A 27,913-nucleotide genomic window follows, 5' to 3' on the forward strand; every position below is an offset into this window, starting at 1 on the left:
ATTCAACGGTCGAGATGATGCTTCGGAGCAATTAGTACCTCCATTCAATGAACCATCGCAGAGGAATCTCTGGTAAGAATGAATTCGCATCGAACAAAGTCGAGGAGTTTGTAAAGCTTCGAATTACCGCTGCTGCTGCTGCTGCTGCTGATGCTTTTCGTTTCTCCTTTTTTATTCAGCTGCAATCTTATGTACGTCGTCACGAGAATACCGCAGAATTCTACCGTGCACTTGCAATTCTATCAATGCTTTTCCGCAGAGTGAAACCTTTCACAGCAGAAAGACGCGAATATTCGCTAGTACGGTGTATCAAACAATACGTATACTTTTTTCTATTCACCTTGTTTACGAATAAAAAGCTTCCTCGGGCTTTATCGGACGCACAATTTCGAATAAAAATTGTTACAACAAAAAAGAAATTCAATCAACTTTAACAACTGTATAAAAAATATTGGTAAGCCGAGAAATTCCAACCGAATTAACTTGACTATCGATAATTTTCGCGAAATTCGGTGTAAAAAAAAAAATACACGTAACATTTACGATTGAACTATTTTCTTGACGAATCATCATCTTCGCAGAATGATTTCGCAAAAACGTTTTATTCAAATTTATTATCGGTCTAAGTAGATGAACCGACGTTTTACCAATAAACGATAAAAATTCCGTACAAGCTATTTATACAAAAGAATTATATCAATTTCTAGCTTTACACGCGCCGTGGTACCAAAATCGTGCATATTTATCGAATTCGTCTGGATATTAGCGAGTGAGAGATAAAAAAATCGGCACGGAACGTGTTCCCTGAATTTCAACTCAACGCGATCCCTGCGTTTACAAAGTCCTTATACATTTCCGGAGCATCACGTTTGCGACGGAGTAAATTGATAGCGAAAAGAACACCTCTGAACCCCGGAAAAGAGAAAAGGAACCGCCGACGCCGAGCCAAGAAAGAAACGAACTCAAGGCGAGCCAAGGTTTGGCAGAAGAATTTCTGGAATAAACCAATAAGCGGTAATGGTTACCTCCGTCTCTTCCTCTTCGCCTCTTCCTCGTCTTATTTTACCGAGCTAGAAAAGGAGGAGGAGCTCTCGGATAACGCGAAACCGAATCCGAATGTATCTATCCGTCTATCGCGTCCTCGCCTCGCTATTCAGGCATGAAAACTCCCTCCTGGGTTGGCTCGTTGAGACACGCCGTGAATTCAAAGCGACCATCGACTGCCGGTTCGACTTTCATCCAACAGCCTCGCGAGAATCTCGTCTAACCGTTGATTACGATCATAATCTTGTTAGGTGGGTAGGAAACGAAACTTCAAATTGAACATTCGATTTTGCCGTCCGGAAAATATTGTATAGGCTTGCAAGTGTCGTATGATGTTTGAACAAACTTGTTTGGTATCATTGGATAGAATGATATTTTCTAATTCCGGATCGAATGTGGTGAAGAAATGTGGAAAAAAAAAACGAAAGTAAAATTTTCCTACACCTACTTTCCAAAAGCTTTCTTTCTTCTTTTTCTTTATTTCTTTTTTCTTCTTCCACCCCGAGTTTTTTGAAACCAGCGATCAATTAAAAGTTTCAAATATCAAAGTGTGGTTGCATTAAAAAACGTTTCGACTTTTCTTTCGACAACGGTCTCGAATCGGCCGGTATGAGCATATATCGCGTTGTCAATCGGTAATGTTCGAAATCCGTTACCCAAAAAAAAAAAAATAAAAAAATAAATAAATAAATAAATAAAAAAAAATAAAAAAATAAACAAAATCTTGTGAAAAGGGTCTCGAAGATCTGCCCGGGTCTGAAAAAGGGTATAGAAGTTGAAGAAATATTCGAAACGATGCGTATAATACGTGTAACAGAAAAAAGCGGTACGTAAAAAAGATTTACAAGAAACAAAAAAAAAAAACACACAAAAAAAAACGAATAAAACCTTTCAAAAGAAGATTCCTTTCAGATACAGTGATAACGGCGTAGGATGAGGGAAATTTATTAGACGCGCGAAAAGAGTAAGGGAGAATCCGTGAAAACAGAAAAAAAATAAAAATAAAAAAAAAAAAAAAAAGAAAAAACGAAAGAAAATAGATTCTCACACTGAATTGAAAAGCAATTGAAAGCGTTCACATTTCGCAGTTCCTCCAATGAGACTCGATCGTTTCGATTATCGTCACTGAATAATAAGGGTACGAGGGTGGTGGTGGTGGGCAGGGTTATACGAGGTATAACCTACTCACCATTTAAGCACGCTTCATTCGGGAATCGCCTACGCGCGTGTGTGTGTGTACACGTATAATGTCTACCTATATACGACTCTCTGTATGCGGAGGAATAAAAGGTGGCGAACGAGGGGCAAGGGGATGAAGAAGGTAGACCGGCTTCGGCTGGCTTGGCGCTTGAATTCCGGATGCGTTGGACGCCCCGAGGTTCCCGTTTCTGAAAAGAGCACTCGAGGGACGTTCAGACGTGACCGAGGGAACCGGGACGATGAAAAACCCCCTCGAAACCTATCGTTTCTTTCTTTCTCCCTTTTCGTTTTATATTTCTTTCTTTTTTCATTCATTTTTTTTTCATTTTTTTTTTTTTTATTTTATTTGATTTTATTTATTTTTTTTTCATTTTACTATAGCCCCCCCCCCCCCAACCCCCAACCCCCAACCCCGACGGGTTTTCGCTTCTTTTTCTTCCATTTAGTTTATTTCCACTCGGTGAGAGCCTGCCGGGGAATCATCCCCCGTTCCTACTAACGCTCCGGAATGAAGCGAAATGAAACGGCATCCAGTCGATTGAGCCTACACCCCTTTATCCACCCCCCCGCTATAACCACCTCCACCACCACCGCCATCGACTCGACTCGACTCGTAGTCACGGCGAGCCGAAACTTTGCGGTGAAATTCAATAACTTTGTGAAACTGAATTTCCTACTTTGAACTCGTGATCTACGCGCGATCGTGACTGACGCGGATCGTTGTTTTATGTAAATCTTCGCGGAATTTTAACAGTTTTTCAATTTGTTAGGTTTGTGGTTCGTCGAAATAGGATGCTTTTTTTTGTTTTCACTCGATCTTTGTTCTTACGACGCAGGTGATCGTACTACATTGAAAAATCAACTCCTTGTGATACTCGTGGTTTGGGATGATTTTTTTTTTTTCGGTAATTTCTTACGAAAATAGGAAATAGCAGGATTGTAAGAGAAAATTTGTTTCAAATCGCTTGAAAATCTAGTAGATTATACGTCAATTTCAATCTACAACGGCTAATTTTGTTCAGAAGATTATATTTTTGCCAAGTCACTGAAATGAATTTTCGCCTTTTTAGTATTTCATTGAGCGTTTTCATTTGTTCATTACTTAAGGTTATAGTCAACATCGGCGGCACGGTGTCAAATTGAATATTCAACGATGCCAACGTGACAAAAGAAAAAAAAAAAGAAGTGTTTCAGTGAATTTGTGAAAAAAGTCTTCCGAATAAGACGAACCGCGTTGTAGATCGAAATTGAATGATTCTATTTAACTCCTTACCATTTTGAAGCGATTTTCAGTAAAACATCGATATCTAATCGTAAGCTTTCGTTTATAATTCCGGTATTATCGGTTTTTAGACAATTTTAAAATAATTTGACAAATATTTAATTTGCGACGTTTAGTATGATAAAATTACTGGGAAGTAACGAGTTTTGGCGAGTTAACCTCCTAAACGAATGTGTGACCAGTATAAAATTTAAATTTGAAACTCACAAAGGTAAAAAAAAAAAAAAAAAAATTAAAAAAAAAATAAGAAAATGAATGAAAAAAGAAAAAAAAATTTGTTTCAAAATAACGAACGTGAGGCGTATCGAAGATTGCCAAATATTCGCGCGTTATTACGTAAAATTGCAACCGCGGTGCACATTTATTTGGAATAAATAACGAGGGTGATGTTTCGGGTGAAGAATTGCGAGGCGATACAACTCCGACGTGGCAAATGTAGAGAGTTGGAGAGATCAAGGTATCCATAAATCTCGCATAGCCTGCGTATCCGCATCTGTCACTCGGCATTGAGTTATGGCTTGACAAGCAGATTCGATGTCGTCCTCGCGATACATTGCAAATGATATTTGTTATAGGTGGGAACGTTTGGTGGCGGGCGATTTTTGCGACAAGCGTGAAAAACGAGAATAAAAGAAGGGGCAAGAAGATACCGAAAATGAAAATCCGTTCGACGAAGGAGAAAGATTTTTTTTTTTCATTGTCGAAAAATATTTATTATAGATACGGGAAATGAAACTTATACGCGTATCAAGAATTAATGCTCGTGATATTTATTGAAACGAGGCTTTACAACACGATGTTTTTCATCAAATCGACAATCCAACTTCCGCACGTATGTATTTCCTTTTTATTTTATTTTTCGATTATAAGCGATCATTCCCAAGAGCATATCTCTGCTCTCGAACGCTGTAAGTGTTCGAATATCCGACCGACTCTTTTGACGTCGATTTATATCCAGTACCTGCTTCAATATTACGCGAAAAAACGAAAAAAAAAAAAAATGAAAATAAAAATAAAAAATCTGCACGTTTCACCCTCGCTGCGCTGATTCTAATTCATATTCGAGAAAATTGGCGAGTGAATGAACGTTCAGTCAACGGCTGGCATATTAAATATATAGTCAGCGATGAAAGCTGCCGATAGGACGCATTGCGGATGCATTTCTCTCACCTCTTTCCATCATCTATCTGCCAGCCGTTATTCGTTGTCTCTATTCCTTCGGTGGTGAAAAAAAATTTGGCAATTTCAATCGTATATATATAAATATATATATGGGGAATTCCATGCGAACCCGACCAACGTCTAACCTTCACCATTTCGTTTCGAAAAATTTTCTGCAATTGTTTGAATTTTTTCAGATTTCTTATTCAACTGGTTAATTATTTGTACGTATTGTAAGGATTTTTCAAAATTACTTTCAATATTTGTAAATAACTGAGCAGTTGAATAAAAAATGTAAAAAAGTTCAGGGTACTGTTTCAGAGTTGGAACAATAGCAGAAAATTTTTTGAACAAGGTCGAAAATGACGAGGGTCAGACGTTGGTTGAGTTAGCATGGAATTCCCCATACATAAATATATCATTGCATATATATTGTAACTACAAAAGGAACAAAGAAATGCTTTTAAGTTTAACGAGAGCTGCGGCAATTTTTTTTTATCGGAAATAACATGCATGGATGAAATCGGAGGAAAACGGGAAGTACAGGTGATGAAAAAAGTCGTATTTCGCTTATAAAGCTGGGAGTTTTGAACGGTTTACGAACGTTAGTTAAAACACAGCTCTAGTATCAACGCACAAGATTCGGAAAAACATGTTCAATTTGTTCAAACGGTGAACGTAAGATGTTTCTCGCAGTTCTCGGTCCCCGTTTCGACAAGCCATAAGCTTGTTCGTAAATTTTGTGAAAACGACGCCGTGAATCGAAAATGCACCGCACTGCGGACTTGACACCGTACGTAGCGTTAATGGACCATCGGAGTCTGAGGATCGTCACTGCATGCGGTCGAGAAATCTGGCCTGAGGCCAAATCAGAGCTGAAAATTTCCTCGTTTCGTGCCGCAGAGCGTTTAGCTTGAGGGAAAGTCCGCGTCGGTTGAATCCTACGTGACTTGTTGGGTTCACAAAGCGAGGAACGAGAGAGAAAGAGAAGTACGAGAGAATGCGTCGAAATTGGAATCCACGAAAGATGAGAGAAAAGAAACGAGACCAAAATCGCGTCGTGAAATACGTTGCGCGAAGGTAAAATTCTACCCTTGTATATGTATATGTACACGTATATTGTAACGCGAAATATATTTGCGTGCGCAAAAGAAAGAAAAAAAAACACAAACGTGATATAATCGTTTGCACGAGACGTGCGTAGATTCAACAAGGTAATGTAATACAGACACATTTATACAGAGTTGCGCGTGCAGCGTGCAGCAGGATGAATGCATGCATGCACACGAGCATAAAAATCGTTAAAAAATTACCGAGCGCACGGTCCGGCAATGAAGGTAGGTGTATAATATAATACGAATAAGCGAAGATTTTTATCTTAATGGCAGGAACGATTTGTTCGGCCGTTTGCGAGGCCTCGTATAAAAAGAGAAAATAAAGGCGGTGACGGTGATTGGCGTGGTTTATACTATTAAGAGAATTTCTTCAACCCCCGAACCGCAAAGCTTCTTATAGCCCACGTGCCTGAGCTACCGCTGCTCCAACCTTACCGCCCTATCAGATTCCCTAACAAATGTCGAGTTATCACGAGCCGGGCAGCCTAGCGTTTCACGTTCTTCCACAAGTCGAGTAAAAATCAACCCGACGCGACGGCCAAGGATTCACCCTCGTCGATTGATTCTGCCGAAAAAATGTTGTTCCATTTACAAATTTAGTTTTTTCTCCACTTTTACTGTGTTCAATTTTTACCTCGGTCTTTGATTCGCCGCGAATTTCGTCTGCGTTTTTCTAACGTTGCAGTGGACACGGTAATATATTACATACACAGATACGCGTCTGGTTTTCGAATCAACACCGCGGTATGTCGTATTGCCCACCACAGAGGGGCAGAAATATCGTCAAGACAGATGTACAGAGTTACCTACCGAGTAACCTACCGATAACTCGGTAGATCTGCCTTAACGATATTTGTGTCCCTTAGCGTTAGGCAGCCCAACATACCGCGGCGTTCACTCCGAAACACCGTGTGTGTGTAAAGATATGAGAACTGAGAATGATCAGTCTCGATGTAAAGACAATGTTTCACGAAAAACTCGTCAATAGGAGCGCTTCGCGTACGATCAGGGGTGATTTTTCTCACGTCAAGGTGCAATTTGCCTGGACGGATAACTCTAAAAGGGGTTGGAACCGCCCCCCGACGAGAGTCCCGACTCTACTCGCCCTGTACCTTGGGCGTAATTGGTGTCTCCAAAGTAGGGAGGTTAACGTGTAGGTACGGCTGGCGACCCCAACGCTGCGGTAAGTTTCGCCTTCGCAACGAAAATTGGTCCTCCGGGGTTTGCTCGTTGAGTTTCAAGGTGCGGAGGCCGATGTAACCGCAGAATTTAGCCCACCGCCTCCCTTCCCTTGCCGAAACGGCACCGCGGGTTAATTAATTCTGTATAGAGAGGTATAGGTGCAGCGGTAGGTATGGTTCATTCTCAAAGACCTGCCATAGAGAGAGAGAGAGAGAGAGAGAGAGAGAGAGAGAGAGAGAGAGAGAGAGAGAGAGAGAGAGAGAGAGAGAGAGAGAGAGAGAGAGAGAGAGAGAGAGAGAGAGAGAGAGAGAGAGAGAGAGAGAGAGAGAGAGAGAGAGAGAGAGAGAGAGAGAGAGAGAGAGAGAGAGAGAGAGAAGGAGCGGCCGGGGGGGGGGGGGGGGGGTTGTCACCCTTCAGGGCGTACGATTTTATGCCAATTACTCGCAGCGCAGTTACCGGTCCCCCCCTCGTAATGCGGCGGGAATTTTTTATTCTTTCGAATTACCGAAATCAAAAAACTTTGGAAAATCGTTACGGATGTGGTAGAACTTTTGAAACATCAATATTTGTGTTAATTTCACCAGTTTTGCTCAAAATTCTCATTCAACGGATGGTCACTGATCGTTTTAAGGTTACAGGTCACTTGATTTTTATTCCAACTTTGAATGGTTGTTACGGATGCGAAAAGGTTCGCGAATAATCTGCCTTTGTACTTGTTTAAAAAAAAAAAATGGCCTGTAATTCTTCAACTTACTGCGGTTGTTTTACACGATAACTTTGAAACCGTTCATTCGATTGCGATGAAGTTTGGCAATTAGTATATTTCAATACGTAGGTTCAGCAAGAATTATTCGAATGATTTAGTTTTTCACTGGACCCTGTGAGAAAGTTAGAAATCAAGGTCACGCGTTAAGATTTGATGAAATCGCAAAAAAAAAAGTACTAAAAGAAAAAGAACTGTGACGACATCGGAGTTTTCAGTTCCGACTATAACTACAAGAGAGTGTTGAACCTGAAAACTCTTGTTTTGTTGGTTTCAAATAACGTCCAACACTATAACATATTAACGTAAAAAGTTCAGTCTCGTCGATTGTTCTGCACTGTCTACCGAAGGTCCGATGATTCAAACAATTGTAGATCATTTTTAAAATTTCGAAGCTTGAAATAACGGTGAAATTAGTATCTTTCAACGGTGTAATCGTTGCTTCTTCGTACAAAGTTGACTCAGAAAACAATCGCAAAATGGTTAACCAGCCTCTTAAGACTATTACAATAAATTTCAGCTTGCGGTTTTACCGAGTTTCTAATGTTTGGATAACCCGATATACAGGTCGATGAAATCAGTAAATTCGACCAAGCACCCCGTTAAGGTGAAATTACGAATTGTTCCTCGGGAAGCCAGCTCCGTCATTGGAGAGCCGGAAGTTCGAAACTCTGGTTCCCGGAACAAAGCCATCCAGATGGGTATAGAGGAGAGAGCAGAGCGAGCGTGTTCGATATGTGGTGAAATCAATTACGAGATTCGTGTCTCCGCGCCACTGAGCCGGGGATAAATGAGCTACGAAATTATCCATCGGGGATACCCGAAGCACGCGATATGTTACATATCTCCTGGAGAGTCACATGAGGACCACGGAGCATCTGCGGGGTCAATATTGCTCGTGAAGTGCGAGGTTGAAGTAAACGTAACGGAAAAAAAAACATTAACAAAATGAAAAAAAATCTCATCAATTTTCATATTCGGAACAACTTTGAAGGGTACTGATCAAAGTAAGTTCCGAATGGTCCGAGTTCCAATCGTTCGATAATCGTTTCGCTGCACATGCGAAGATTGGTAATGTTCGGAGTTTTGATCATTCGAAATTTCAACGATTCGGTTCGAACTTTGATCATTCGGAACTTTAACTTGCACCCGATTATAAAGTTTTGGCTTCATTAGACCCTTTGCCGAAATCAATACAGTCCTAAGCTTCCAAGCGAAGTGATTTTCGCAAAATATGTAGTAAGCATCGATGATTACCCATAAACGTAATGAATTTAAACCTCGTCGCGAAGTGTCAAATTTGCACTTCTTCGTACTCTGAATTCTGTTTCCCATTTTATCCGTAATTCCGAATGATTTCTTCCGAGGCAAAAGCCCGGGTAGAAATTATACCGATTAAGGTAGTTCGTGGCGTCCGAAATACACCATCGATTAACCGTCAAGTTCAACGTCATTAAGAATAAAGTTGTACGTTATACTTCCGTCGGCTCCTAAAATTCATCCTCCCCAACAATCGTCAGCAGCTGTTTATTGTCCTTGGAACGACAATGCGATAAGGGAACGTAATTGCTGATCATTCCACGTCGGGCCTCGAGGCCTTATCGTTGGACGAGTGAAAGGGTAAGAAGACTCGCCTTCGTCCTATCGGCAAACGGCTCTGACTAATGGTGGAAATAACGGGGCGTTCGGTTAATACCTAATTCCGATTAATTTATCGATCGTACGGTTTTACCGAAAATTGAATTCAGATCATCGTATATTTCATCGTAATCCTCCTCCCCCCCTCCCTTCCCTCACCTTCAAAAGAAGAGAGAAGAAAAAAATAAAAAATAAAAAATAAAAAATAAAAATCACCCAACATTCGTCACGTTCGATATTCGTTGAACAAACTGGATCGCCGATTTATAGTTGGACATTTCGACGCCGTCTTTTTTGTTCGTCATTCCGACGTAATCGAATTTTGTTTTTTTTTTTCTTCTTCTTACGCTTTCAGAAAATGATTACCGGTATTCCGGCGTATTATAATATCTTTTGTACGGAGGATACGAGAGACTGGGACTCGATAAGATACGGAAACGAGGCACATGCTGAGCGTATACGAGAGTCTACCTAAATCCAGTTTCTCATCTAGTCAAATTCATACTCGACCGAGTACATTGTCCGGATCTTTTTGCCGCCTACGTTGAAAACTGGGTCGCGGAAGTTTCGTCCTCCCTTCCGTACTTCCGCCGTGGGATTTAAGGGGGACGGATCTAGTGTTCTCGCTTTAGATGAGAGACGAGAAGCAGACCGAGGTCGAATCTCCGATTCGCAGTCTCTTTACTCCTTCGTCGCTTCGCTCCTTTTTTCCCCATTTTCGCATTGTTTTCCTCCCATCGGTACGAAGATCCCGAAGTCTGGCTAAAATCCGCGTCCTCTTTTTTCCTATTGTTTCAGCTTTTTGCGATACTTTTCATTCCGCTTTTGAGGTGAAAGAAAAAAAAAAAAAAAAAAAAATTAAAATTAAAATTTCCTCAAAAATTCGAACGGTGATCAACGATCGCTGTCGAATACAGGGAATTTCGATCAGTCTGTATCGGGACGATGATGAGACGCTTGGAAACCGCGATGCGGGGTGTATAAAAAGAATGGAACAAAAATGAGAGGGTCGGAGGGGGCGAGAAAAGTTCGTATAATACAGATAGTCTGCGAGAAGCATAAGACCGTTTCCTGTTTATTCGAAAAGTTTTGCGTTCTCGATGCAAATCCTTACGCTCACCGGCTTCTGCAACTCCCCGCGCTTCATCGTCGAGGATTCCGCGTTGGATTCGCAGGAATAGCCTTCGGAATTGCCATTGTTTAACAGGGGCGTGCAAAGCCGGGACGATAGAAAACTTAATCAGTTTACTTTTATCGGATTCGGTGTAACCGTCGAGGGGTAAAAGCGAGGAGAGTTGGGACTCCTTTGATATACGTGGTAATGTTTGATCCCGCTTCGAAACGACCCCAAGATTTCGTGAATCGAGTCTTATCGCAGCGATAAAGAGCTGGTATTACCTCATAGGCGTAACAAGAATCGAACGATATACGAACCAAAATATCTTCCTTCTCTCTCTCTCTCTCTCTCTCTCTTCTTCTCTTTTCTATTTTTCTCACTCGACCTATTCTGAGTTATTTTCTGTCAGCTTACTTGCTTTTCCTATTTCTGTTTCTGCTGTATCTTGTGTTAATTTTCTGTCATACGTAATGAACATCCGCCGTTCTGTTTATCTATTTATCTATCTGTTCGGGTGTTCAGTAAATAATTATAAATTTGCTCATTCTCCCGCTATGGAACAATCAACTGCGTATTAGACACACAATGTTTACATAAATCGAAATTATGATAATCTCCGATAATTATTCGGGTACATAAACGCAGATTTGAAACGTTACAGAAGTGAAACAGTTTGTATATTTCATAGGTTGTATAGCTATAATCGTTTTAATCTCACCGCAATTCGCTGTGCAGCAATCAATGTTTGTCGCATGGCTGTATATAGGGCACGATAATTAAGTTTACATCAAATCTAGGGTAATGTCGAATCGCGTAAATCATTTGCAGAAAATATGTTCGATTTACGCAACGCAAAAATTAATGTTTGTAAAACATTTCTTCATTTTTTACAAAATAGGTACAGATCAAGTGAATAGTTTCCGTTGCATTTCAGCCGCTTGAAACGCAAAGTAATTTAATGCAGGTACGTATAGAGTCGAATAGTTAAAAGCTCTTACAAGATTAAAAGCTAGGATTCATAGTACATGCACGTCGATACCCAACAGCTTAAATCTGTCTCAAAAATGAATGCCAAATTTTCACCGTACGGTATAATGTTACAGGTACACGTATTATAAGTATATACCGCGTGTTCGATCGTAAAAAATACTTTGATCAATCGTGTAAAGAACAGAGTGTAGGCACCTTTTTTTTACAATGTACATTGCAATATTCATTCGATCACAAACGGCGATCGAAACTTCCTCAGGATCAAGGTGCTTGAAATAATGCAGTACTTCATTACACAGTTTCCAAAGGATTCACGGAATATCACCGAGAGAAAACTAACAAGACAAAGTTCGAACGATAGAGAATTTAACGAGGACTGAGCCACAACTGATATAATTATACCGGAGCAACAACAGTGACTTAATACCTCGTAGTCCTTATTTCAATTTCCTCTTTGACAATGTTACAACGTACCTTCCAATTTAATCAATGAATTCTATGCAAATTATCTTCTGAAATAAGTCAAAAGTAACTAAATTTATGGAGTTTGCAACAACGAACAGTGAAAAGTCATCCACGAAAACGAAAGTGTAACGAAGACCGTGGAAGCGATTTGGACAACGATAAATAGAAATGAAGGTTAAATAAAAGATAGAAAATTGAGAGTAACGAATAAACTGTTATTTTATCAAGAAAAGAAGACTGGTTAAAAGCATTTTACAATTAGCATTATATGCATAAAAGACGTATTTTAATCTTCGGAATGAATGGACGGACGAATCAATGATTTAAAATAATTAACATATACAATTTTATTTATATAATTATACCCCACGAATTGATTTGTTAATCGATCCAAGAGAAAGTGTCTTGTATGTCGGTGACATGTCTCGTCTGTTCAATGCAAAATTATATCTTACAGTAAATTTGTTGCATTTATTCTTGATGTTAGTAAACTTAACGATTCATTAAATATCGAAAACTTGTTAAAATAAATCGTAACAGTACTGATACGATTTGGCAAACATGGTTATCGATTACGAACGCAAACTTTCTGTTTATCTTCTTATCGTGCACGTGCGATAAAACCGATGAATTATAACCTGTCCATCCACCTTAAAAAATTCCTATTTGTAATTATTATACCTACATGATACACGATTTTGTCGTTACTCCCGAAAGTGTGTATCGATTCTCAATTTAAACGTGTTTCACCGTTCGAATGAAACGATACGAGAATATAAAAAAAAAATCTTCGAAGACAGAATCGTCTTCATCGGTTTCAAGACAATTCCAACGTGCGGTTCCAAGAGCTAATTGAAAACAAGCAAGTACCTGATTTAAAAAAAACACGGTCGAGTACGATCGAGCTTTCTCTCGCAAGCTTGCGCGGTGAAGTAAACGTAACGAGACTCTTAATCCGATACCATCCTTTCCCCTATCCATTGGACGAGGATCCGTCGATCGGAACACCCCGTAGAAATTGACTAATGGCTTGTCTAACGCGAAGGCTACAGCTCGATTAGATGTGGCCGGGTTGGATCAGACGAGGTTAGATCGGATCAAGCACACGTCATCGAGCCGGAGTGATTGACTAAATCTTCCACCATCCCCTGTTCCCCTTGCCCTCCTTGTATCCGTGCCAAACTGGTGATAATTAGGGCTTTGTGTCTGCTCGATTTATCCCCATTTCACGGTAGAACACGAGGAAACATAAGTTCCGATTTTTCACCAACGTCTTCTCGTTATTTTCATTCGCGTCTTATTGCCGAAGGACAAACGAGTGATAAAATAACACAGGAGAAGATGGAAAACGAAAAAAAAACAAAACCATACCGTACTCTTACTTTGGAATAATTTTACCAAGATATAACGTGTATCGCGAGCAAAGAGAGAGAGATAGAGAGAGAGAGAGAGAGAGAGAGATAGAGATGGAGAGAAAAGAGAGGTGGGGAAGTTTTGCGGGTAACAGCTTTACAAAGGATATGAAATATTCAGCATGCTGGCCACGATTTCTGCGGACCGTTGCGTGGATGAGTGGAAAGCCCATGTTCGAGGGGATACGGAATGGCGGATACGTATTTACATGAATGTGTGCGCATGTCACTCTACATGTGTATATATGAGCGATGCCCACCCTCTGATTTTTAACAAATGCCAACGAAATTTTATACGAAAGTTCAACGAGTTTGCCGGTCGGTGTATGGACATAAAATCACGATTTTTACGTAAGACTGGTAAGAAGTCTGAAATTTTCGTGGTTGCTTTCACAAAAATAAATCGATCCCTCTTTTATTTCGCGTGGCGTTTTTTCCTCCCTCCTTCTATTCTTCAATCCCATTTCGGTGTCCGTTTCCGCTTTCCTGACTCACTTTGTGACGGACAACTTCAAGCGGTTTGGCATGGTCAACTTGAACCGTACACTTATGATTGACGATGATTCAAGATTGGAGGAAGAGAAAACGAGCATCGAAACATTTGAGACGAATGTCGCAAGGACCATTTCCATCGTTGCAACAGACCATTTGAAATGATTTCGCAAGACTTCGGGATATTTCCTTATGTTTCGAAAATAATTCCCGAAAAGCTTCTCTCTGCTCTTTGACGGGATTTACGGAATCTTTGACACGCTAGACTGTAACGGTAGTTGTACTATAGGATAAGAAAAAGAAAACGAAGAAAAAGAAGAAAAAGAAGAAGAAGAAGAAGAAGAAGAACTAGTAGAAGTAGTATGAGAAAAAAATGGACTATAGAGCGCGAAGACAAGCTCGTAATATATTTCCTGATATCCTGAACACTGCACCTGCAGGCAGAAGAAAGAAGAATAAGGTGGTCGTTGAATTAAACCGTCACCCATAGTGAAAAACTTTTATATAAATGGGTTTCATTACGGCATGCGTGAAAAACCGTAGGACTTGTTGTTCGACGTTGTTCGTTTTTCAAAGCACACCGAGAGAAATTTTTAGTTCCGGTTACCGCTCAGTCCTTGACTATTTTCATTTTTTACCACAATCGGAAAATATAGTTCTAGGTAGAAAATGAAAATTAGTTTTCTTGCTGTTACCGGAAAGTCTGGTATCCGTTGCTATTCCTTCTCATTACGATCACTGTTGCTAGATTTTCTTGCAACTGTTGCGAAAATTTAATGCTCGTGCAACGATAAATTGACGTTGAAGCCTTGTTTAACTAAAAAAGTAGAGTAAGCCGAACAAACTGATTTTGCGTTACAATAGCCAAAAGAGGATCGACGATAGCGCAAAATGGTTAGGCGTACCTCGTTTTTCCTAATGCCAACAATATTCGCACAGTTTTTTTACTCAATTTTTCTAGTTACCGTAACAAATGAAATTTTTTTCAATGCGTCAAATCGTACATCGATGAAAGATAACTTTGGCAACAGTTGTCCAGAGTCATTCGGGTTCACGGAGAATCATAAAATTTCCAAATTAATCACGGAACAATCGTCCGAGTCGGCGATACAACGAGCGTACATCAGCCGATGGACGTTTGCGGGCTGAGAAATTCATGAAAATGGACGTCGGCGGAGAGTTACGAGTAATTCAGGTAGCCGGAGGCTGATTAGTGAGGTGAGGCGGGGTTAAGTGAGGTGGGTTACATAATGAACGGAAGGAAGGAGAGAAACGAACGGCGAAGAAGAAGAAGCAGAAGAAGAGTGGCCGAGGCTCGGGGGTAATTAAAAGGGAGTGCGATCATTCGGTTGTTTAATTAAGTCCGTTACCCTCGGCCGTGGATAATGGCCGCTCGACGAAGAGCAAGATTCTCCAGGATGCCTAAATCGCCAACCCCCGAACTTCCGTTTCCCGGCCATTCGGCACCGATATATATGTATATACATATATACACACACAGATTATACCGGCGACGAGGCGCAGAACGGGAATTTTGAATACTACTCTGGAGTGAGAGGAAGTGGCGTAAAGACTTCTTCGGGATCCGGGTAAAATATGCTAATGGCAATTCGTCTCGAGAGTCGTGATCATGATCAGAATTGCAACGCTTTAAAATCTGGGGAATTTTCATCGTCGCGCCATTTTTATGGCGGGTTATACAATACAGATTGGCAAAAAAAGAAAATGAATTTTATTTTTCTTGCCCTGATTTTATTCCCATGACTTTTGGTGTTTTGAGAACGGCGAATTTTCGCATAAAATCATGATTGTATCAGATTGGTTCTAGTTTTTTTTTTTTTTTAATGTTATTGTAGTATTGTAAGAAGAGGGATGGTTTCTAATATAATCATGATTTTATTCGTAAATTCTTCGTTCTTAAACACCAAAATTGTCGAAAATAAAATCAGGGCAACAAATTTTTCATCTAAATATTGCTTTTTTGAGACAAATATGATAATGTCGATAATAAAATAGATAAGCGGCGGGGCCCAAGCGTTTCAAGTTTCAACGTCTGGGTGGCAAATGCAGCGAGCGACTTGACAAAGAGCAGAGAATCGACCATATATTGCTCGCGTTATATCATCCATGATAACAATAAAGTCAATCACATTTTGGCGAAAACATTTTTCTTGTTCTTCCAGATGGGCAACCGTATTAGCTATCGGCAAAAAACTTCAAGACCTATTTATCAACGTAAGAAAGACAAAAACAAACTTTGCAAGCAATAAATCAAGGTTTTAATTATTATTCGATAAATAAAATCTAAATTTATTTATCTCAATAGAAACTCGGGGAAAAAAAATTATTCTTTTCATTGTCGACCTCTATTATCCACTGCAAATACATCGCGAATTATGTACTTTATACATTTTCTATGAAATTTCCTGTCGGATCCGAATACTCGTTAAACGTCGAAACATTTACAAGCCATTGCGTTTAAGTAAATAGTAAAAAAAAATAGAAAAAAAAAGAAAAAACAGAGCCAGCAAGCCGTAACATAAGCTACAGGTTTAAAATTGAATCTGATTCGTCGATGATAAATTTTCGAATTTCTAATCGGAATGCCGGTTCGTAACTTTATTTTCATTTTATTTCGTCGATACTGTTGCTTCGGGACCGCGAATAGCCGATTAATGGTCAACCTTGTCCCTCCAAACTCTAAGAAGCATTATACACAAGATAAACGTTGCAAACATGTTATTCGCGCAAATTTCCCGTTTGCCAAAACCGGTTTCGCATCGAATCTCAATTATACGCGCGTTGAGTTTTAATCAGTTTGATATCTTGGCGGATAATTTTGCACGAACGTTGCCATCCGCGCGTCTGTCTGATCATCGATGATCAGCTGTAAGGAAGGTAGAGAAAGCACGTAACCCGAAGATGACGTTGTTCTAACGGGTCTCCGCTGCAGAATCTAACGACTAATACGGTGCATCCTTATTTTTCAAAGATGGCCGGTAATGGGTTAACGGAACCGCGGATGAAAAACGAATAGAAATTATGTAAAGACTTGACCTGCAGTTACTTTGACGCTACTTCGAGCTGCTGGATGAAACGTCAATATGGAGAAGAGCATTCGCAGCCCTCGAGAGGTCGCCTTCCATAAATTATATTTAAAATAAGAACCAGAAAAAAAAAAAAAAAAAAAACAAGAGGAAAGAAAAGAAAAGAAAACAATTATTTCCGGTACGTTGAACGTCGGAAGTTTAGTGCTTACAGGGGGGTGAAATCAAGTCTCCTCGCTTTTCGCCCGCTTTCGGATCCTCTGGAATATCGTTGGGAGTATTTGACAAATTTCTAAAAACGGTCGTGTAAATACGACCGGCTGTGAAGTGCAGGCACCGTTATAGGCGTACAAACGAAGCGAATCTCCACGCGGCTAGGTCAGAAGCTGTTATGTTCGTAAACTATTCTTGCGCATTGGTATATTAGCAATTATTCAATCCCTCGAGATATGAATTATTCAAACCAATTACCGGTGTCATGAATTGCTCAACGAGTATACGAGAATGAAAAAAAAAAAAAAGAAAGAAAAAAAAGAAACGAAAAGAAAGAAAGAAATCTTCTCGCTCTTATATTCTTCTTCTTTTTCTCTTTTACAAATATAATTATCGTACCTGCAACAAACAACGATTTTCGGTGAAACGATTCGGTTTAAAATACGACGGAGTTAGAAAAGCAGAGAATTGTTATTTATAATCCTGTAACGTTTCTCTGTTTTCGTGTTTTATTTTTTCTCGTAGCCTGCTAACGCAGAGTTTTTTTTTTTTTTTTTTTATCTTTTTTAATGTACAAGTGATAACGATTTATCTCTAATCACACACACCTACTTCGAACTCCCTCCCGAACGGAACGATTTCAACAACGTTGAATCGCTGACACTGATAGATATGAACAGAGTGACAGTTTCATAGCTTTTGTTTCGCCAATTATTTTTTTTCAAGCCAATTCGATTTATGTGGTCTCAGATTTTTAGGATAAAAATCAAACGAATCGAAAACATTTCTTTCCACAAACAGAAATTGTTTTGATAATTCTTTCACGCCGCAAATCAGTGCACGATTTTTATCACAACTATATCATCGACGGTTAATCTATAAATAAACGTGAGATCAAAAATCGCTTGTCAGATTTCACATTAGGTACTGATTGAAATATTCAAAATTTCGAATAGACAGTTTTGTTTTGTTTTTTGGGAATCGCAACGATTTAGAATAGACCAATTATCTATCATGTCGAAGTTAGCAACGTTGTCGTAACGAATTACGACGAGGAAAAATCGTTAATTCGCGTCTTTGGCATTGTTTGAAATCGAGTAAACAGCGGTAGAACGAGACATAGGTACTCATACGTATTTCGAAATCTAACTTAATCTGAGTTTCTTCAGTCATCGCAAAGCTGAGAGAATAGCGATTTTTCTCCCAATGTTTCGTTACGATAACGTTTATACAATGAGAAAAATTTCATTTGTTACAGTAACTAGAAAAATTGAGTAAAACAGGTATCGTTGGAAAAACTGTTTGAATATTGTTGGAATTACGAAAAACGAAGTACGCCTAAACATTTTGCGCTATCGTTGATTCTTTTTTGGTAATTGCAACGCAAAGTCAGTTTTTGACGTTTACTCTACTTTTTTAGTTAATCAAGGCTTCAACGTCAATCTATCGTTGCACAAGCATTAAATTTTCGCAACAGTTGCAAGAAAATATAGCAACAGTGATCGCAACGAGAAAGAATAGTAACGGATACCAGACTTTCCGGTAACAATTAGACAACTAATTTTCATTTTCTACCTGGAACTATATTTTTCGATTGTGGTAGAAAATGAAAATAGTCAAACCGGAACTAAAAATTTCTCACCTCGGTGCCGAACAGTGAAAAACTTTTCATCTTTTGAAATGGCCGAGAGACGAGTATCGGTTACGTGTGAGAGGTAAACACAACCTTCAAAATGTGCAATTTACCACAGAGGTTAGCAGGTCTCTGTGTATTATAAGAGTTCATTTGTTCGCGTCAAGATGGACAAAGGTAGGGAATAAATCGATGGGTGTACAAAGGTGCGGATAATGGACCGGAGCGGTGGTCACTCCGCGCCTTTTGAACCACCTTCTTATCGCCTCCTCGCAACGATACGTCAACGTCGCGTCGGCGACGGACCGACGAAACGAACTGACCTAGAGGACAGGGCCAAGAAGAAGAAGAAGAAGAAGAAGAAGAAGAAGAAGAAGAAGAAGAAGAAGAAGAAGGAATGGGAAGGAACGGACGTCGCTCTCTCCTCTCCTCTCCTCTCCTCTCTTTTACGCCGGGCAAAGCACCGTTGTTTCACCAGCACCTCTGCAGACATCCTGCAGGTATGCAGTCCTCCTCTCCTCTCCTTTCTTTCTGCCGGACGGGGCATAAAGTGTCGCTGAATAATGCATGATCGTCTCTTTCAGCCGGGACTTGGCCGGTTGCTTGTCGCCTCTGCGAACGTTGCGTTTCTGCGCCGAATTGCGTGCGACGTGTAAAGCTCTGCATCACGACGCATGCCTGTATCGGTGTCGCTTCTGCTAACAATTCGCAGTCGTTCAATTACGATCCTTTAACAGCTTTGGTCAACCCGTTTCTACGTCACAATTATATACTGCAACTTTTTACACATCGTAAAATTTTAATACGAAACATATTTTCCCGTCTTTACAGATATTGCGAGCTCCGTTTTCCTATACTCTTAAATTTTCACCCCCAAATTTTTTCAAAATCATTCAAACCGAGACGGTTACATACTTCGACTTTTTGGACAACGCAGAAATTCGATAGGTACGAAACGGATTTTCCCCTCTTCGGATATATTTCGATACGGGGAGTCCGTCTCTCTATTTCTATCCTATCGTCCTAAATTTTCATCCCCACCACCGAAAACTCGTGGGCGTCGATGACGACGTGCACCTGAGCGATCAACACGCCCCCGCGAAAATCGAGGGGATGGTTGCCGGTAGTAGCTGCTGTGGCACCGGGTGTGACAAACGGGTTGAGATAAATAGACGTCATTAGCGATTTGGCGCGGGGCGAAAGAGGGGGGGAGGTTGGTCGATGCCAGCCGGCAGCTGAGACGTTAACGTCACCCCCGAGGCTTCTTCGCGGTTTAGGGAAGAGAGATTCTACGACGACGACGACGACGACGACGACGACGAAGCCGCGGAGACGACGTCGAGCCATTGTTCGGGATTTGCGGAACATTTCAACGCTGCGATGAGCCTCCCTCCCCCCCCTTCCCCCGATAACGGAACGCGCAACTTTACTTATGAAAGACACCCTTCGCGTCCTTTCTCTACCAGCAGCTTTCACAAGGGTTGCAAAAACAACCCCTACACGGGAGAGTTGATGCCGAAATTTCCTATCAGATTTATTGTCAGCAAAGTTCGTTGTACGTTATATCGCCGCACACACACACACACATACACACACACACACACACAGGGATGTAAACGCATATACGTCGGAGAATGGCCAATTATGACTCGCGAACTTTGCAGTGTTTTGCGTGTAGGACGCGTGTTATTGAACCCTTTTATTTAACAAGGAAAATTCCGTACTTTGATTGACAAACTTTTAAGGAGATACGACATTCAATTTAAAAAAGACACGTCTGTTTCATCTACAAGATTCTGCTTCTAGACTGCTTCTCGTTTCCTTAGCAACTTTTCGGAACAATGGAAGAGAGCAACAACTTCATCGCCTTCCTTTAATATACATATTAGACCTGTCCTTGAGAAGAGTGGAATCGAATATCGATGATAGCAAGCCTCAAGTTAGTTCCAGATAACGTTTAAAAACTTTTTCATATTTTCTTGTCCTCTACACATTTTTACCCACCCCTAGAAAAAACGTTACTTTTTCTCATAAGAATTTTCAAGGTTTTTAATCAAAAGTTCGTACCAGGTCCGAGAAGAGAAAAAAAAAAAAAAAATTACGGTGTATTTGTCCCGTTGAAAACGCTGCTCGGAAAATTTGGCTATCTCTATTTTCGACTCCGCTGTCTAACTTTTAACTTGGTAAGATGTTTCAACTAGTGAATAAAAACTTTTGAACGGTCGGAAAATTTCGATCACCTTCACTTTCCTTCTTATAAGAATAAGAATCCCCCCCCCCCCCCCACCCGTAATTAATGTCTTTATCTATGCTATGATGTTTTATACCGTAAAGTTCTTCAACAGAATTCCCGATTTTTCGTTTATCGAGAAAACGTGATAAGTAACAGAAAAAAGAAAAAAAAAAATCAAAAATTTACAACAATTACCAGGTAAGAATCGTCAATTCGAGTTCAAGTTGCGTTTGTTTTTTTTTTCTTTCATCCTTATTTTATTTATTTTTTTTTCCAGAAATTTGAACATTTTGTAAATAATAAAGACATTAATCGACGTCAGCACCGAGTGTTGCTGCTGCTGCGTTAGATTGAAATATCATCGGTGGATTTTAATTATTATCGATATTATATATTATACCTGTAAGGTATGCGGAAGCATTTCCTGCAGATTTGCTAAATGGAAAAGGAGGAGGTCACACGAATTTTATATTGGCGTTACGTTATCGGCACAATTTATTTTCCAACAGCGATATTAAAATATATTATTTCTAATGCTCGTATATTAAGTATTCCACGCCAACGCGACAAATGATTGTTCTCCCTCGCTATTTTTGATTTCGTTTATAATTTATCATACGATTTTCCTAACTCTGACTCCTGAGTTGTTTCAAAAGTTTCTTTCGCGAAGAGTGATTTTTTTTAAATAAAAGTCTCAATGATCAAAACAGAAGAACAGTTTTGAAGTATTCGAATAAGTAAAAATTTCTAAATTTGCTTAATTTGATTGTTTTATCGGTAATCGTTAATATTTGTGCACGTATAATCATCCGCTTGGCGCTAAATGATCAAAAATAATTTTCAATTTTTTTTTTTTTTTTCTCATATTGAAATTAGTCAAATATAATTATTAAACAGACAGCTTTCACCTCCATATTAGATCTAAAACAATCGTCACTGATCAAAGAATTTTAGCTGATATTTTAGAAATTTTCAAACATGTCGTTTTGTCTGTATTGACTTTTGAAAATTTATAAAAAAAAAACAAAAAAATGAACAGTTTCAGAGACAATTGTAGAAAATATTATGAACGAAGTCAAAAATGGCGTAGGAACGTCATTTGTCGAGTTGGCGTGGAACGCCTTGCGCATAGAGAAAAGTATAATTTCACCTGGTCAATTCAACGCATTCGTTCATCCGTTATTTGCCGATTGCGCGAGAAGCAGAATAGCATCGAGAGAGAGAGAGAGAGAGAAGAACGTCACGATGGCAAATTACTCTTTCCTCTGAAATAAAAATTTCACGCGAGAGATCGCGGAGTTAAGGGGTGAGGGGGTGGAGGGAATGAGAAATCTCGGGGATATTGGCAGAAGCCGTGTGATTTCCAGCTCGAGCTTATTCAATACTGCAAAATGTGTCAAACGTGCCTCTGCAGAATTGCGAGATCTGTAAGCCCCGTATATTCGCGTATATCTATGCATTTTAATGTGTATATGCGTATGTATATCGTATGTTATATAACCATGTATATTTATATCGTTTCGCGATGTTCGCACGTGAATCCAGAGGCGAACGGTTTATGACAAATTTTCGGTCATCCGCTAGTATTAATATTAATACGGGTGTAACGTGTGTCAGACTGTAGGTTACCATCCACCATTCGTACAGAAATTATTGCAGGAATTAAATTCTATATTCTCATGACAAAATGAAACCTCTCGTGTACGGGGAATTCCATGCAAACCCGACCAACGTCTGACCCTCGTCATTTCTGATGTTGTTTAAATTTTTTTCCGCAATTGTTCCAACTCTGAAAGAGTGAGCTGAAATTTTTCCAATTTTTTTTTACTCGACAACTCGATTTTTTACGAACATTGATAAGTGATTTTGAAAAGGACCTTCTTTAAGGTTGTCAAAAAATTCTCTGAAACAGCGGTTTCTATTTGAAAAAAAAAAAAAAAAAAAAAAAAACCAAGATCTAAAAAGAAAAGTTGAGAAGAAAATCGGCCCATCATCGGCCCAGTCTTGAAATGTTCTGTAAAGAAAATACAGTTTTTTACAATTTCATAAGAATTTTCAAAAAGGTCCTGTTCAAAATCACTCTCAATGTTCATAAACAATTAACCATTTGAATAAGATATCTGAAAAAGGCCAAGGTACTGTGTTAAGAGTTGGGACGATTGCAGAAAAATTTTTGAACACGATTAAAAATAGTGAAGATCAGTCGTTGGTCGGATTAGCATGGAATTCCCCATATTTACAACTATTCTTTTCCCCATGAGAGTGGAAACCTTGAATCCTCTACAGTTGAAAATGACGGAACGCGATGCTGCAGTTTATTACTTTTTACTTTCCTATTTTCTCTTTTTCACATTCCAAACAGCACGAATTAACGATTATCGATAATTGCGATATTGTTATATACTTGCGCTAGTTTTATTTTTGACGTGCTCTCAAACGTGAAAAACGAATAACAATGCTACTCCCCAATGGAATACGTATGATATACGTACGAGATGCACTTTTCATCATACGATAATGGGAAAATGGATGGTTGAAAATTTTTTTGAAAAAGCTCACAATACATTGTAAGATGTAAAATTTTTGAGGAGTGAATTTTCCGCAAGCTCTCGCATATCTTCATTTTCTCAGCCGCTTGCAGCTGTATATTATACACATATAAACTTTACCAGAGGCCAGCAGCGAGTTACGAAGAAAATTGAAGTGACTATACCTATAAGCGGCTTATGCTCCCTCTACCTTTCCTTCCTCCTTTATTTTTCCCCCATTCGCCGGGGTGCGAAGGAAAATAAAACGCATTAAATTCTTCGAGGAGTAGAGAGAATGGGAGGGGAAAGGGAGGGCAGCCTGCGATTTATATTGGCAAAAGCATAATTCACATCGTTGTACTGCCCGTTTTCACATGCGTGCCTGTGTGTCTGTGTGTGTGCGAGTGTGTGGCTGCACTGCACGTCGGGGTCCGCAAAGTAAGCCCCCGCAAGCTCACGGATGTACGTACAAAGCGTGAATACATACGAACGCACATTTATACATATGTACACACATGCACGCGGGAATAAATTCAGACTTTGTTGTTTATACCGTAAAGAAAGGAGATTATTTATCGGTCCAGGCAATATAACCTAGCGTGCATGATCTACAGCGTGACGGTATCGGTGTGAAAGATGAGGCAAAGAAAAAAGTTAAATGGAGAAACGAAATGGATTTGTACACTGAGAAAAATTTCATTTGCTACAGTGAGTAGAAGAATTGAGTAAAGCAGGTATCGTTGAAAACACTGTTTGAATATTGTTGGAATTGCGAAAAACGAGGTACACAAAACCATTTTGCGCTATCGTCGATCGATTTTTCGGTTACTGCGACGCAAAATCAGTTTCTGAGGTTTACACTACTTTTTTAGTTAAACGAGGCTTTAACGTCAATTTATCGTTGCACGAGCATTAATTTTTCACAACAGTTGCAAGAAAATATAGCAACAGTGATCGTAATGAGAAAAAATAGTAACGGATACCGGACTTTCCGGTAACAGGTAGAAAACTAATTTTCATTTTCTACCTAGAACTATATTTTTCGAATGTGATAAAAAATGAAAATAATTAAGGACTGAGCGGTAACCGGAAATGAAAATTTCTGTCAGAGTAAAATATACGATACCTATAATGCAAAAAAGGTATGTAGAAATGAAAATTTTCAGAAGTGAAAATAATTTCATCCATCCTGATAAAACGAAACCCTGAATAACGATGAAACACGCGAGTGATAAAATAAATGCATCTTTGGGTAATTGAGAAGCTGAAAATACTGTGAAAATATTTCAACGGTGGGTAAAAAATGAGGGCGGGGTTAAAATTCCGAATTTGAAAAGTTTCTAAAGCGCCAAGTTCCGAATTTTTTGCTAGCGATAGCTGAAGTACAGAAATCAAACCTCGACGAAACGTCAAAGCTTCGAATGATCCGAAACCCGAAGCTCAAAGTTCCGAAAGGACAAAATGCCGAAAGGGCATTGTCACTCGGACAAGCCAAAGTACCAAAAGTGCGAAGCTGAGGAAATTTTAAAATGTGAAAGATCGAAATTCCGAATGATCCAAGATTTTCGGTTCTGTGAATTTTGTCTTGGTGAAATTTCACCACTTTGATCTTTCATTGTTTCGAATTTTCGATATTTTTACGTTCGGAAACCTGTTAATTCCGATTTTCGGTTTTTCCGATTTTTTAAATCCACTCGTTGAGTAAGCTACGCCGTGTGAGTATATTTTAACTTCGGAAATTCTACTCTATCGAACCTTTATTTTTCAAAATTCCGCTTTGCCGGAACATTACTTTCCGGAACTTTGCTCTGTCGTAATTTGTATTTTCGGAACTTTGAGCCGTGGGGTTTCCGCCCATTCGAAACTTCGTTGTTTCTCCGAAGTTTGATTTCCTCACTTCAAGCTTCTCCACCAAATGATTAGGAATAACGCGCTTTCGCAACTTTTCAAATTCGGAACTTCAACCCCACCCTAAAAAATGTACAACAGATATAATATAAGAAGAAAGTTGAAGAAGTATTCGCAAGAAACCAAAGAACGAACGATGGGGTAAAAAAAAGAGAAGAAAAAGAAAAAAGAAAGAAAAAAAAAAGAAACGAACGAACCTTCTTCCGCGCGGGGAGAAAAAGCTCATTGATTTATGGGGTCGTGAACTATTTCGCGTATAGAATTTTAACGAGGATCGCCTCAGCCTCTTTTCATCGTCAGACGCTCACCGATAGCTGACCATAATGGTGTAACGGGGTTTCCCCATCTTGCGTAATCCACATATGTATCAAATCGGGGCGATTCCGGCAACGTGGAGGGATGGAAACCACTTTTCGAATTTGATACCGAGTATATGAACGGCTGCGCACCGAGGGGTTGTAAAGTTTCGTTTTTCGCGGGGTGGATTTTAAAAATTCAGAGTTCAACGGTGAGTGTTTGGGATAAGATGGAGGGATAGAGTTTACTTATATAATACGTATCACCGCAACGATATTGAGAACGTGCTCGACGCGTGAAATATTCCAGGCTCGTCGATCACGCCTAGATAAAAAACGAACAACTAAACTTTCGGCTAAGGTCTGATCCCCCCACTTCGGAGTCGACACGGATCTCCTATTTCCCGCAAGTACCGAGAAGAAGAAAAAAAAAAAAGAAAAGAAATAAGAAAAACGTAGAAATGGTAAAAGGAGAAATCGAACGGCAACGTTTTACTCGAGAGGTTTTTGTCGGATAGAAATTGATACTATTTTTATTTTGATTTTATTACCAGATTCAACCGTACGTCGAGAATCTATCAAGTTATTATATTCGCCGTTGACGAAGATTTGTTTAAAAATATGAAAATAGAAAGTAACGAAATTACAGTCAAAAGTTTACGAATCGATGCTAATTCGATTCGAATCGCTTTTGAACGGTTAAATATCTCATTGATTCGTTCCTTTTCAATCTGCAATGGGCTCATTTTAATCCAAGAGATTATTTTCTACAAATGCGCAACAATATTGCAACGATAATGAAAATGATGGAGAAACAGAAAGAGAATAGGAATATCGAATTGACTTTTGAAAAAATGAAAATCTCTTTCGATAGTTTTCCACAAAAATATAAGTAAAAATTTCTCTCAGTGCACGTAAACTATTATAAAAATAATTTCTGTAAATACATCTTCAAACATCCGATTCTTCTATTTTCAATTTCCATCCCCTTTTCGCCCGGCGCTACAGGTAAACGTTTTTGTAGCCAGTGTTGATAATTGCAGGGTGTGCGTATTTCAACCCCGTATTTCCTTAAAATCGATCGTCCACAAGAGAGACGAAGGGTGAGGGAAACAGAGAGAAAGAGAGAAAGAGAGAAAAAGGTTCATTGTCAGTTGTCACGCTTTTTTTTAAATCGCCACAACCCGAGCCGACTGCTTCCGCGGTGAAGAGTAAATCACTGTGTTCAACCGGGCGCCGGGTGGTGATTAACGAAAAATAATTAAGTCCCAGAACTGGCAATTTTTTTTTTTTTTTCTTCTTTTCTTTTTTTTTTTCATTTTGCCAGAAACGCGAGGGGAAAATCGGAATTCTTATTGTTTGGCTCGTAAAAGCCGTGAAGCAACGATCTAAATCTGTCATTGTAAGTAATGAGAGAAAAAAGTGTGCTCAAGAATTATTATCAGGGTTTCGAAAGAGAAGAGTAACGTCATCGAATCGCGATGAAAAAAAAAAATAAATAAAAAAAGAAAAATTGAAACGATCAAATAAAAGTATCAAAATTTTAACCTTTGAAATTTCACAAATCCGTATACGTATAATAATGTCCAATTATAATTAATTGTTAATAATTTCGTACAGATAATCATGCATAGATTGCTATTCCGCAAACCTATCGAAAACAGATATTTGATTCGGTATTTCAATTAATTACCGAACATGAAAATTTACAGTTCATAAATTTCAGTATTATTCTCTAATTTATTTGAAAAAAATTATTCGTATTAATTTACGAACAAATTGAGTTAGCGATGGATTATTGAAAATTAGCGAAACGGTAATTTATCCCTTTGACAAGGTTTCCTCCCTGCATAATCTTATTAATCATGGTTGTTTCCCATCGAAATGAATTTCGCGGTTTTTCCAACATTTTTCCCTCCGTCGAAGAAACGCGGCTTGGTTGAATTCGCCTCCATCAGCTCCGGTTGATACAATATTTCGATACGGAAGCAATTTGCGGCCAATACATTCCTAATTGGGCAACCTTAACACAGAGTGTAAAACGGGGTTAATTAGCAATGAACGTTATTGCATGATGCACGACGGTGGAAAATGGGTATTCAATTGTTGTAGGGCGATTCGAAATCGCGGACCATTCTATTCGCCTATCTAATTGCACGGAATTCGTGTGGTGGGTGATTTTCCGTTAAATGCA

The 27,913-nt window shown here is 39.3% G+C and overlaps 1 protein-coding gene across 3 annotated transcripts in view; it reads right to left on the reverse strand.

Moving 5' to 3' along the window:
• The window catches only part of Pgant9 (polypeptide N-acetylgalactosaminyltransferase 9), a 193,614-nt gene that overhangs the window by 64,778 nt on the left and 100,923 nt on the right, over nt 1–27,913 (reverse strand). The gene's annotated exons all lie outside the window — the stretch shown is intronic.

Source organism: Neodiprion pinetum, chromosome 4 (assembly GCF_021155775.2).
Source record: "Neodiprion pinetum isolate iyNeoPine1 chromosome 4, iyNeoPine1.2, whole genome shotgun sequence".
In the NCBI taxonomy this organism is placed as follows: domain Eukaryota; kingdom Metazoa; phylum Arthropoda; class Insecta; order Hymenoptera; family Diprionidae; genus Neodiprion; species Neodiprion pinetum.